Source organism: Pseudophryne corroboree, chromosome 5 (assembly GCF_028390025.1).
Source record: "Pseudophryne corroboree isolate aPseCor3 chromosome 5, aPseCor3.hap2, whole genome shotgun sequence".
Classification (NCBI taxonomy): domain Eukaryota; kingdom Metazoa; phylum Chordata; class Amphibia; order Anura; family Myobatrachidae; genus Pseudophryne; species Pseudophryne corroboree.
The window spans coordinates 148,798,438-148,811,158 of record NC_086448.1 but is presented as its reverse complement, the minus strand read 5'-3'; the positions used below and the strand labels follow the sequence as shown (position 1 = coordinate 148,811,158).

General features: G+C 46.0%; 1 protein-coding gene across 4 annotated transcripts in view; it reads left to right on the top strand.

Moving 5' to 3' along the window:
* Positions 1–12,721, top strand: part of PLCD1 (phospholipase C delta 1) — a 324,945-nt gene that overhangs the window by 201,533 nt on the left and 110,691 nt on the right. The window lies entirely within an intron of this gene.

Below are 12,721 nucleotides of genomic sequence, written 5' to 3'. Positions count from 1 at the left end.
TGGCGGAAATGATGGTGCTCCTGCGGAAGCAAGGTGTCAAAATTATCCCGTACTTGGACAATCTCCTCATAAAAGTGAGATCAAGAGAGCAGTTGCTGAACAGCGTATCTCTTTCGCTGAGTGTTACAGCAACACGGCTGGATTCTCAATATTCCAAAGTCGCAGTTGGTTCCTATGACTCGTCTACCCTTCTTGGTCATGATTCTGGACACGGACCAGAAGAGGGTTTATCTCCCGATAGGGAAGGCCCAGGAACTCATGACACTGGTCAAGAACCTATTGAAACCAAAACAGGTGTCAGTGCATCATTGCACTCGAGTCCTGGGAAAGATGGTGGCGTCATACGAGGCCATTCCCTTCAGCAGGTTCCATGCGAGGACTTTCCAATGGGACCTACTGGACAAGTGGTCCGGGTCACATCTTCAGATGCATCGGTTGATCACCCTGTCCCCCAGGGCCAGGGTGTCACTACTGTGGTGGCTGCAGAGTGCTCACTTTCTCGAGGGCCGCAGATTCGGCATTCAGGACTGGATCCTGGTGACCATGGACGCAAGCCTCCGAGGTTGGGAAGCAGTCACACAGGGAAGAAATTTCCAGGGTCTTTGGTCAAGTCAAGAGACTTGTCTACACATCAAGCTAAGGGCCATATACAACGCCCTACGTCAAGCGGATACCTTACTTCGCGACCAACCAGTTCTGATCCAGTCAGACAACATCACCGCAGTGGCTCATGTAAACCGCCAAGGCGGCACAAGGAGCAGAGTGGCAATGGCGGAAGCCACCAGAATTCTTCGCTGGGCGGAGAATCATGTAAGCGCACTGTCAGCAGTGTTCATTCCGGGAGTGGACAACTGGGAAGCAGACTTCCTCAGCAGACACGACCTACACCCGGGAGAGTGGGGACTTCATACAGAAGTCTTCGCACAGATTGTGAGTCGGTGGGAACTGCCACAGATAGACATGATGGCGTCCCGCCTCAACAAAAAGCTACAGAGTTATTGCGCCAGGTCAAGAGCCCCCAGGCAGTAGCGGTAGATGCCCTAGTGACACCGTGGGTGTTCCGGTCAGTCTATGTATTTTCTCCTCTTCCTCTCATACCAAAGGTGTTGAGGATAATGAGAAGAAAAGGAGTGAGAACAATCCTCATTGTTCCAGATTGGCCAAGACGGACCTGGTATCCAGATCTGCAGGAACTGCTCACAGAAGATCCGTGGCCTCTTCCTCTAAGACAGGACCTGTTGCAACAGGGACCCTGTCTATTCCAAGACTTGCCGCGGCTGCGTTTAACGGCATGGCGGTTGAACGCCGGATCCTAGCAGAAAAAGGCATTCCGGTTGAGGTTATCCCTACGCTGATAAAGGCTAGGAAGGAAGTAACAGCAAAACATTATCACCGTATATGGCGAAAATATGTTTCTTGGTGTGAGACCAAGAACGCTCCTACGGAAGAATTCCATCTGGGGCGTTTCCTTCACTTCCTGCAAACTGGAGTGAATTTGGGCCTTAAATTAGGTTCCATTAAGGTCCAGATTTCGGCCCTATCCATTTTCTTTCAAAAAGAATTGGCTTCTCTCCCAGAAGTTCAGACTTTTGTAAAGGGAGTGCTTCATATTCAGCCTCCTTTTGTGCCTCCGGTGGCACATTGGGATCTTAACGTGGTGTTAAGTTTCCTAAAGTCACACTGGTTTGAACCACCTAAAACGGTGGAGTTGAAATATCTCACGTGGAAGGTGGTCATGTTATTAGCCTTGGCTTCGGCTAGGCGAGTGTCTGAATTAGCGGCTTTGTCACATAAAAGCCCCTATTTGGTTTTCCATTTGGATAGAGCAGAATTGCGGACCCGTTCGCAATTTCTGCCAAAAGTGGTTTCATCTTTTCATATGAACCAACCTATTGTGGTGCCTGTGGCTACACGTGACTTGGATTATTCCGAGTTACTTGATGTGGTCAGGGCTTTGAAGATTTACGTAGCCAGAACGGCTAGAGTCAGGAAAACTGAAGCGCTGTTTGTCCTGTATGCATCCAACGAGATTGGTGCCCCTGCTTCAAAGCAAACTATTGCTCGCTGGATTTGTAACACGATTCAGCAAGCGCATTCTACGGCTGGTTTGCCGTTACCAAAATCGGTCAAGGCCCATTCCACTAGGAAGGTGGGCTCTTCTTGGGCGGCTGCCCGGGGTGTCTCGGCACTACAGCTGTGTCGAGCTGCTACTTGGTCGGGTTCAAACACTTTTGCAAAATTCTACAAGTTTGATACCCTGGCTGAGGAGGACCTCATGTTTGCTCAATCGGTGCTGCATAGTCATCCGCACTCTCCCGCCCGTTTGGGAGATTTGGTATAATCCCCATGGTCCTTACGGAGTCCCCAGCATCCTCTAGGACGTTAGACAACATAAGATTTTACTTACCGGTAAATCTATTTCTCGTAGTCCGTAGAGGATGCTGGGCGCCCGTCCCAAGTGCGGACTTCTTCTGCAATACTTGTATATAGTTATTGCTTCAATAAGGGTTATGTTATAGTTGCATTGGTCTTGAACTAATGATATGTTGTTTTCATACTATTAACTGGGTAGTTATCACAAGTTATACGGTGTGATTGGTGTGGCTGGTATGAATCTTGCCCTTGGATTAACAAAATCCTTTCCTCGTACTGTCCGTCTCCTCTGGGCACAGTTTCTCTAACTGAGGTCTGGAGGAGGGGCATAGAGGGAGGAGCCAGTGCACACCAGGAACTAAATTCTTTCTTAAAGTGCCCATGGTCTCCTGCGGAGCCCGTCTATGCCCATGGTCCTTACGGAGTCCCCAGCATCCTCTACGGTCTACGAGAAATAGATTTGCCGGTAAGTAAAATCTTATTTTTACCAATATATTCAAATGCACTGGTGCCCTGATTTAATGAGAAATAGGTAGTTGAAGATACAATAATTGTTCTTATAAGAAGTCTTGTTCTAGTGTTAGTGTCTGCTAGCCTGCATTGTTTGGTTAGGAAGCTAACGCTAACAGCGTCTCAGCAGCAAAGATGACTAAAAAGTGTCTCAAGTAGAATAATGGATAATAATTTTCATATTCCGAAACAAAGTTTGTTCAAATACAGATGGGTCCATACTTGGCTTTGCAGGATCCGTGCAAAACAGCCACTCTGGATACAGCATGTTAATCCTGTTCTCCAGACTGGAGTGCATAATGTGCTGGTTGGTCAGGGTAATGCTTATGATCGGTGAGTCCTTGTTCTCTATAGATCTGTTTGTCTGTTTTTAAAAAAAAAACTGAGAAAATAAAAAATAGCCCAAATCATGAAGAAGACTACAAAGAAGACAAGAAAACCCTGGTAGGGAGCACTCTTATCTGAGGTAACAAAATGAATTAATGTGTATTAATGAAATAATCTTAAAATTACAAATTTTATTAGATATGCCTTAAAAACTAAAGTCTACATAATTTTTAAGGCATATCTAATAAAATTTGTAATTTTAAGATTATTTCATTAATACACATTAATTCATTTTGTTACCTCAGATAAGAGTGCTCCCTACCAGGGTTTTCTTGTCTTCTTTGTAGTCTTCTTCATGATTTGTGCTTTTATACCCCTGGGAGCACCACTGACCGTCAAAATTTGTTGTTACCAATAATACCATTCTGGTTATAGGTATACAATTGACCAATTAAAGGGAAAAATATCCCAAGAGTGTCAGTCAATTTTGAGGTAGTTATATTTTTGTCCAATTAGTAATCCTGTGCGGCCTTCCCCAAACCTCCCCCCCCCCCCCCCCCCCCTTGTTTTTTTGCAAAATAAAAAATAGCAAAAGAAAATGGGATAGTCAGCACTGCTTTCTATTAATGGGGAAGACTTAATTGTTTTATTGGGTGCCCCTCTGAGCAAGTCAATTGTTGCTCCGATCAGGCTTCCACTACTGTTGACAGACCCAAAAACATCGGATACAGCTGAACAAAGCAGCTAAACCTGACTAAATTCCTGGTTTGGACTCCCAGACTATGGACTTTTCACTCGTTTCTTTTTGCTTTGGGTGGGATAGTCCTGCTTTTTGGTGACTGTCCAACCGCCCCACCCGCGGGCCGCAGTGTCCTGCATGGGGCATAGGCGTGTGCAGACGCCGACATGGGGGTGTGGTTCTGGACTTCCCCGCTCCGCGGTATTATGGTCAACTCTCCCCCTCCTCGTCTCTGCCGCAATATGGTCAACTCTCCCCCTCTCCGTCCAGGACATAGAGGGATATCCAATTAGCCCCGGTAATTTACCGGGGCTAATTGTCCCACCGGGGGGCTATCCTATTACCCCCGATACGCCAGTACGAGCTGTTGTTTTTCGAGGGTTACCTGAAGCTGCACCTGGTGCCGGCTGCTGACAGCTCTTGGTGCAGCACTACTCCTCCGGCTCCCCCGGACACATGGGCGCTCCCGCATCGTGACCGCTGCATGGTGTGTCGAGAGGGGGGTATTTGGTCATGGCGCTGCCCTGGCTTCTCCGCCGAGGGTATCTTCTGGGCCGCGGCGCCATGCCTGTAGTCCCAGCCTGCTGCTGCTGCAGCAAGCTTGGAACACTGCAGGATGTCCCAGTCATCCGGGCAGGCGAAACCAAATCACCAGAGACAGCCCCGTTTCCGTGTGTAAACGGGGATGTTTCTGACGAAAACACACAGGTTTCACTTGAACCTGTGTGTTTTCGGGAGAAAATTTATTTTTGTTTTACAGGCGATCAATCTGGATAGACTGTAAAAAAATAAAATAAAAAAGAAATCTGTGAAGCAGTATGTATTTCGCATACGATGTTTTACAGGGCCTAATAGGATATCCCCTATAGGCTGCTCACCTGGGCGGCCAAGGTGAGCAGTCTCACGTCCCAGAGCAAAGGATGGAGGAGGTAGTCTGATACCCGTTGGAAATGGGAAGTCCGGAGCGGCACCCCCGTGTCGACGTCTGCACACGCCTATGGCAGGGGGTAAATGTTGGCGGGAGCAAACTCTCACTGTTGATCATAGCAGAGCAGCAGGTAAATAGTATCTGTATAGTGCAGGCGAAGCCTTGGGGGCAGCCTAGCATCTCCGGGAGTGCTGGCCATGCCACCAGAGTGATGAAAAGGGGCGTGACACGTGGCCATGCCCCTACCTGCGTGGCCACATACCTTCTATGAGGCTCAAGCCTTAGGCTTACTCAAGGAGTACCACATTTTATCTCCCATATGTTGGGCGTTATGCATTGATGATTGTTGGTTCTTGCCTCTGATTATTAATGTATTCCCTCAGCCTATTCCTGACGTCATCACTTCCTAGCCTGGGTGCCTGCAGGAACACCTGGCGTCACAGGCTATACAGTATACTAATACAGCTATGTTGGGCTGCACTGTCCAGCTGAACCTAGGTCATGATTTATGTACTCGCAGGCGGAAAGCTGTGAGTAGAATGAGAGACTTGGAATGGATCCATATTGTAATGTGCTTTATGCAAATATCTTGATCTTCTTCAATCATGATGGTTAACCACACATTTCCATGTTGGCGATTGTCCCAAGACATTGATATCCCTCAGAGAGTCCTTCTCAGGAAGTAAAATAAACATGCGTACTCACTTAGGGTTGCTCACTGGAATATTCTATTTCTTTGTTGTGGATCCACATTTTTGTATCACTTTCAATGAAGATAAAGTTCCTTTATTCCTATAACTGTTACTTTCCAGTGTGTTAGTTACTCTGTTGAGAGCATTTATTTATTAATTGTACAATTGTAACTCTCATAAATATTCTAAAACATTACACTGGGTTTTGTTCTGTTCTTTTCTCACTTTTATAGAATATTAATTCACGGTGGATGAATGGGAGGTATCACATTTCTTACATTACAGAATGATGGCGCCATTACAAAGTATACATGGTGCAGGACAGAATCAGCACATCCCTCCGCGGACACATACTCTCTGCATGTGTGCCTCACATTCTGTTAGTGGATAGATTATGGAGCTTGCACAGGTCGGAAGGGGTTAGGCCTAGTGAAGGGCTTCCTCGTACAGAAGCACTTATCTGCCAACATAAGCAGAACTTTCATTAAGTGCGCAGTATGTTTGAGGAAAAGTGGAAGTGTTGGCAATAGGTGGTATAGATTAGTGGTAACAGGGTGGACTTTGATGTCACAATAACGCTTATACAAAATGTACCTCTTCAGGCTTGTGCGCCTCTCTGCAAACTGAGGTGTAGTTCTATTAGTAATGAGCCCTGAGCGGGCCATACAGGCACATTGATACAAAGGCATATTGTGGAGCACATGGATTGCGCCTCATAAATGCAGGCCAATGTGATATTTTTTACAGAGATTAGATTTTATTGTAACCTCTTTGCCATCACCTTTTGTGATAGGTGGCTGCAGCAAGCTAAGTATCTAGAAAAGGCTTAGGCAATGTGGGTCCTCCTAGCTATTAAGCAAAGGCAGATTACCCATTGGTATTTAGAGTTAAACAATGTGGGCTCCATATAGGAACAGTCCTAACCCCTTTATCACTTGTTTCTGATGCTAAAAGGGGTTATGACCAGCTGCGGCTACAACCTGGATTCACCAGGTCACACATCAATAAGCCACTTCTAGGGACTGCATCGGCTGCAGCCCTAGAGGCCAGCTTGGGCTGCCTTGATATCAGGGGAGTGACTTCCTATTGGAATCGCGTTCTGCTTTGACCGGACTGGCAGTCCCAGGGGAGAATACATTTTTCTCTGGGACTGCCCCTCTAGCATGTGATTAGCAGAAAGCACTTCCAATGGGAAGCCACTGCCAGGCTATCACTGGGGTGATGGATTAATCTGGGGAGTCTTTAGTCACTTAGCCCCTAGGTAAAAGCTGCCCCTGGTTATGACCACAATCATATATTTTGTAAACAGATGTAAGCTTCGCTTCTTCACATGTAGCGCCTAACTCGCCGGCTGACTGCAACTCAGGCTATCATGTTTATCCCTATAAATTGCTTTGCCGGTATTTCTCTAGCTAAACACCATCAACACTTTATTATGCAGCATAGTACATACAGTAAGGACAATGCTTCATAATATTCAGTTTCTGGGTCTATTGTCTGCGGCGGTGTGTTGTACATATGTCAGTGGATGACCTTACTGTTCTCTATGCACAGCGTTGTAGTTCTTAATTTCTCCCTTTAGTGAATATTTACCATTTATCCTGCATTGTTGCTGAGTGTGACATATCTTCAATGATTGAACTTGTGACATGAGTCTTTTTTTAAGATGCTATTTGTGATATTACATTGTGGGCTTTATTATCATTGGCAGCCCTGTATCAGAGATAAGGATGATTTAAGTGGTAATAACGGAAAAAAAACAACCAACCATATAATCCCCATTGATATATTAAAATACTGTTGAGACAACTGAGCAGTTTTCTTATACCCCAGTGGTACTAGTGATAAGTTAAATGTATGTTTTGGAAAATAACCAGAGAGTTTAGAGCTGTTGCTAAAGTATTGTCAAACAAGGGGCTCGATTCAATTCTATGACAGTTGAATAGCGCCGGGAATTAGCGCCCGACGCTATTCAATGTCAGCGCAGTGGCAAGTCGGAGAATTCCCATTTTCCCAGTCTAAACAGGGTGTTTAGTCCAGGAGAATAGTAGAAATCAGCATCACGCCGGCATTTTTGTCGGATTTCTGCTCGCATCCCTCCGGGGGTAAAAGTAATGAGGAGTTTGATACAAAAAAATTGTTCAAGAACACAAAGTAAACATATATATTGACAGAAATCAGGATAAGCCTGATACAAAATTATGGGCACCTGTGGTGAAAAATATACTGAAAAACATAAAAAATTACAAAAAATTAATATTATTAAGGTGCCTGAGTTAATCAAAATTCAAAATTGGAGTAGAGGTAAATGATATGTACATATAATCACCGCAGTGATAATTGTAGGTAAGCACCTAGTCTAAAACCTCATGAGAATAGATGAGAGGCACAAAGGTTCATAATTGAAATGTCAAATGACTGAGGGTAATCACCTGGTAGAGATTCTGTTTGCTAAAAGGCTAGATCCTTATAGATAACAAAGCATTTAAGATAAAAGTATGATTATTAAAGATACAAAAGAGCATTGATAAATAAGCCTAAAGGCAAAGCCAATTGTAGATAAATAGAAGGTTTGCGGGAAAGTTGGATAAGGAATAGGTAAGTTTCAGAAGTTGCTCTAACACTTCTGCTGTTTGTGATCAGACCTCTGATCACAAACAGCAGAAGTGTTAAGGTGCATTCACACGGAGCGATATAACTGAGCGATTTTGACTATATAGTCAAAATCGCTCAGAAAGTTAGTGCAGATCGCCCCGTGTGTATACAGGCAGCGATAGCGATGCGCGTCCCCGCTAGGTCGCTATCGCTGGGAAAAATAGTCAGTGCAGGCAAGTCAATTTTGGCTATGTCGCTGCAAAAGTTAGTCAAAATCGCTAATACTTTAAGAGGCCAGCGATTTTTCCCAGCGATAGCGATGTTGCAGGCGGCGGTGGTGCGGGCGGCGGCGGGTTGTGGCGGCGGTGCGGGCGGCGGCGGGTTGCGGTAGCGGTGTGGGCGACGGCGGGTTGCGGCGGCGGGTTGCGGTATGGGCGGCGGTGGGTGGCGGTGTGGGCGGCGGCGGTGCGGGCGGCGGCGGGTTGCGGCAGCGGTGCGGCGGGGGAAATTTACCTTTATCTTGCAGAGTTTGGCAGCGGAGCGGTACCAGTTTCAAAAATGGCGCCTCAGCGTCATTTTTGAAATTCAAGATGGCCGCCGCGAGCCAATCACGGCTCACCGCGTCATCGCCCCGCCCCCTCCCGCTGACTTATATAAGTCAGCGCGAGGCAGCGGCTTTCAGTCCGACGGCGGAGGAGGAGCGGAGAAGAGCTCCTGAAGACGCCGTGGAAGTCCTGGATGGGCGGCGGCTATGCAAAAGAGCTTAGCAGCCGCCGCCCACCAGGTGAAGACGCCGGAGCACGACCCCAGAAGCCCTGGGGAGGTGGCGCCCCCCCAGGTGAAGACGCCGGAAGCCCTGGGAAGGCGGCGGCCATGCAAAAGAGCTTAAAGGCCGCCGCCCCCAGGTGAAGACCCAGTTTAATAAAGGATTTTTTAAAGAATGTGTCGTGTTTTTTTTTCAATATTTTCTTTACAGGTGGACTACAGGTGCCAGCGGGCCCTTTATGTCCGGGCATGCTGGCACTTGTGGTTCTCCAAGTGCCAGCATGCTGGGGCAGGCTTGCTGGGACCTGTAGGCCAACTGTAAAGAACAATATTACTATTGTAAGGCTATCAGCCTCCCATCCACCGCCCACGGATGGGGGGGACAGCCTCGGGCTTCACCCGTGGCCCTTGGGTGGCTGGAGGGGGGGACCCCTTGATTTAAGGGGTCCTCACTCCAGTGTACCCCGGCCAGGGGTGACTAGTTGGGGGGGGTAATGGCACGGCCGCAGGGACCAATATAAAAGTGTCCCCCGGCTGTGGCATTATCTCCCTGGCTAGTGGAGCCCGGTGCTGGTTTGAAAAATACGGGGGACCCCTATGTCTTTTGTCCCCCGTATTTTTTAAACCAGGACCGGACGCAGAGCCCGGTGCTGGTTGTCTAAATATGGGGGAACCCTACTCATTTTTTCCTCTGTATTTTAACAACCAGGACTGGCTCAAAGAGCCCGAGGCTGGTTTTACATAGGAGGGGGGACCCCACGCAAATTTTTTTTTTTTACTTTTAGCTATTTAAATACCAGCCACCCTGTAAAATCGTCCTATATATGACACTCATCCCCTTATTTAAATGAGATAGTCAAAATCTCCCATAGCCAAAATCTCTTGCATAGTTAGACAAAATCTATGGTAAAGTTAGTCAAAATCTCCTACTGCCAGTTCAAGGGAAAAGTTAGTCAAAATCTCTCATAGTCAAAATCTCTCCGTGTGTATGCACCTTAAGAGCAACTTCTGAAACTTACCTATTCCTTATCCAACTTTCCCGCAAACCTTCTATTTATCTACAATTGGCTTTGCCTTTAGGCTTATTTATCAATGCTCTTTTGTATCTTTAATAATCATACTTTTATCTTAAATGCTTTGTTATCTATAAGGATCTAGCCTTTTAGCAAACAGAATCTCTACCAGGTGATTACCCTCAGTCATTTGACATTTCAATTATGAACCTTTGTGCCTCTCATCTATTCTCATGAGGTTTTAGACTAGGTGCTTACCTACAATTATCACTGCGGTGATTATATGTACATATCATTTACCTCTACTCCAATTTTGAATTTTGATTAACTCAGGCACCTTAATAATATTAATTTTTTGTAATTTTTTATGTTTTTCAGTATATTTTTCACCACAGGTGCCCATAATTTTGTATCAGGCTTATCCTGATTTCTGTCAATATATATGTTTACTTTGTGTTCTTGAACAATTTTTTTGTATCAAACTCCTCATTACTTTTATTCGTTATTAATTAAATGTTAAGTTTTAATAAACTTATTTCAAATTTCTAAGCGTGCCCCAACACAGAGTCTTTCTTTTTTCTTCTCTTTGCTTAACCATTACTGACTCTGGGAGCACCACCAACTCAAATAATTATTTTAGATGTCTTCATTAAGAATCTTTAAATTTAAACTTAGTATCGTTGGTCATTCCCTGAACAGTTTTCTACAATCTGTGTATTAATCTATGTTCATCATTACCACATTTTTCCTGTGCGGAACCAAACCAAATTTCTGTTATCCCTCCGGGGGTGCAAGAAGAGATCCTGACGACGGATGTCACATGAAGCTGTATTGAATACCGTCTGGAGCTAATTCCCAGCGCTATTCAACTGTCATCTAATTGAATAGAGCCCAAGGAATCCCTGATTTTTCTTCTTAAATTGTCCAGCGTTAGGAACTGCTCCTTTGTAATTCAGGATAAGTGTTTCATCGGAAATGTTGCCGCTATACATTGGTCTGCAATGGTCTTGTGTTATGTTTTAATGTTTATGATGAATTAGAATGGGGTAACTACACTCTACCCAAAACCAGTGATGGTGTTTGGTAGAATTTCTGTCCTATGAGTAAGAGGTCACATGATCCACTCCCTGTAATATAGAAATGAGTGGGTGTGTTATCTGTACACAGAAAATCAAACGTACCTGCTTCAGCCTTATTGGACTTTGTATTTAAGCAGTTGTATAAATACATGTGTAATAAACCCCATGTTTTTATCATAGCCTCTGTGTTAGCTCTACAACCTGTCATGCAAGCCTGCGGGCAGTTTCACCACGCACCGAGCTGCCCAGCTATTATGTCAGAGATGACTGTGTAACTGGGATCTGTTTAGCCAGATAACACCTTTATTATTACACTGGCCGTCTCCCTTGCCTCACCGTGCAGTCTTCATATTATAGAAAGTATATCTGAATGGGAAGGGAAACAAGATAATACAATTCAGAATTTCTCTAACGTCCTAGTGGATGCTGGGGACTCCGTCAGGACCATGGGGAATAGCGGCTCCGCAGGAGACAGGGCACAAAAGCAAGCTTTTAGGATCACATGGTGTGTACTGGCTCCTCCCCCTATGACCCTCCTCCAAGCCTCAGTTAGGTTTTTGTGCCCGTCCGAGAGGGTGCAATCTAGGTGGCTCTCCTAAAGAGCTGTTTAGAAAAGTTTTTTTTTAGGTTTCAATCTCAGTGATTCCTGCTGGCAACAGGATCACTGCATCGAGGGACTTAGGGGAGAGATTTCCAACTCACCTGCGTGCAGGATGGATTGGAGTCTTAGGCTACTGGACACTTAGCTCCAGAGGGAGTCGGAACACAGGTCAGCCTGGGGTTCGTCCCGGAGCCGCGCCGCCGATCCCCCTTACAGACGCTGAAGAGACGGCAGAACGGAGGTCCGGAAAACAGGCGGCAGAAGACTCCACAGTCTTCATGAAGGTAGCGCACAGCACTGCAGCTGTGCGCCATTGTTGTCACACGGCTCACTGACTCAGTCACGGAGGGTGCAGGGCGCTGCTGGGGGCGCCCTGGGCAGCAATATAATTACCTTTAGTGGCAAAATAAATACATCACATATAGCCATTAAGGCTATATGTATGTATTTTAACCCAGGCCAGTTTATTAAAAACCGGGAGAAGAAGCCCGCCGGAAAAGGGGCGGAGCTTATTCTCCTCAGCACTCAGCGCCATTTTCCTGCTCAGCTCCGCTGGTGAGGAAGGCTCCCAGGACTCTCCCCTGCACTGCACTACAGAAACAGGGTAACAAAGAGAAGGGGGGCATAAATTGGCGATATTTATATATTAAGAGCGCATATATAGTAAACAACACCTTCTAGGGTTGTTTATATACATTTATAGCGCTTTTGGTGTGTGCTGGCAAACTCTCCCTCTGTCTCCCCAAAGGGCTAGTGGGTCCTGTCCTCTATCAGAGCATTCCCTATGTGTGTGCTGTATGTCGGTACGTGTGTGTCGACATGTATGAGGAAAATATTGGTGAGGAGGCGGAGCAAATTGCCTGTAATGGTGATGTCACTCTCTAGGGAGTCGACACCGGAATGGATGGCTTATTTATGGAAATTACGTGACAATGTCAACACGCTGCAAGCCGGTTGACGACATGAGAGGGCCGGCGAACAAATTAGTATCTGTCCAGGCGTCTCAAACACCGTCAGGGGCTGTAAAATGCCCATTTACCTCAGTCGGTCGACACAGACCCAGACACGGACACTGATTTCAGTGTCGACGGTGAAGAAA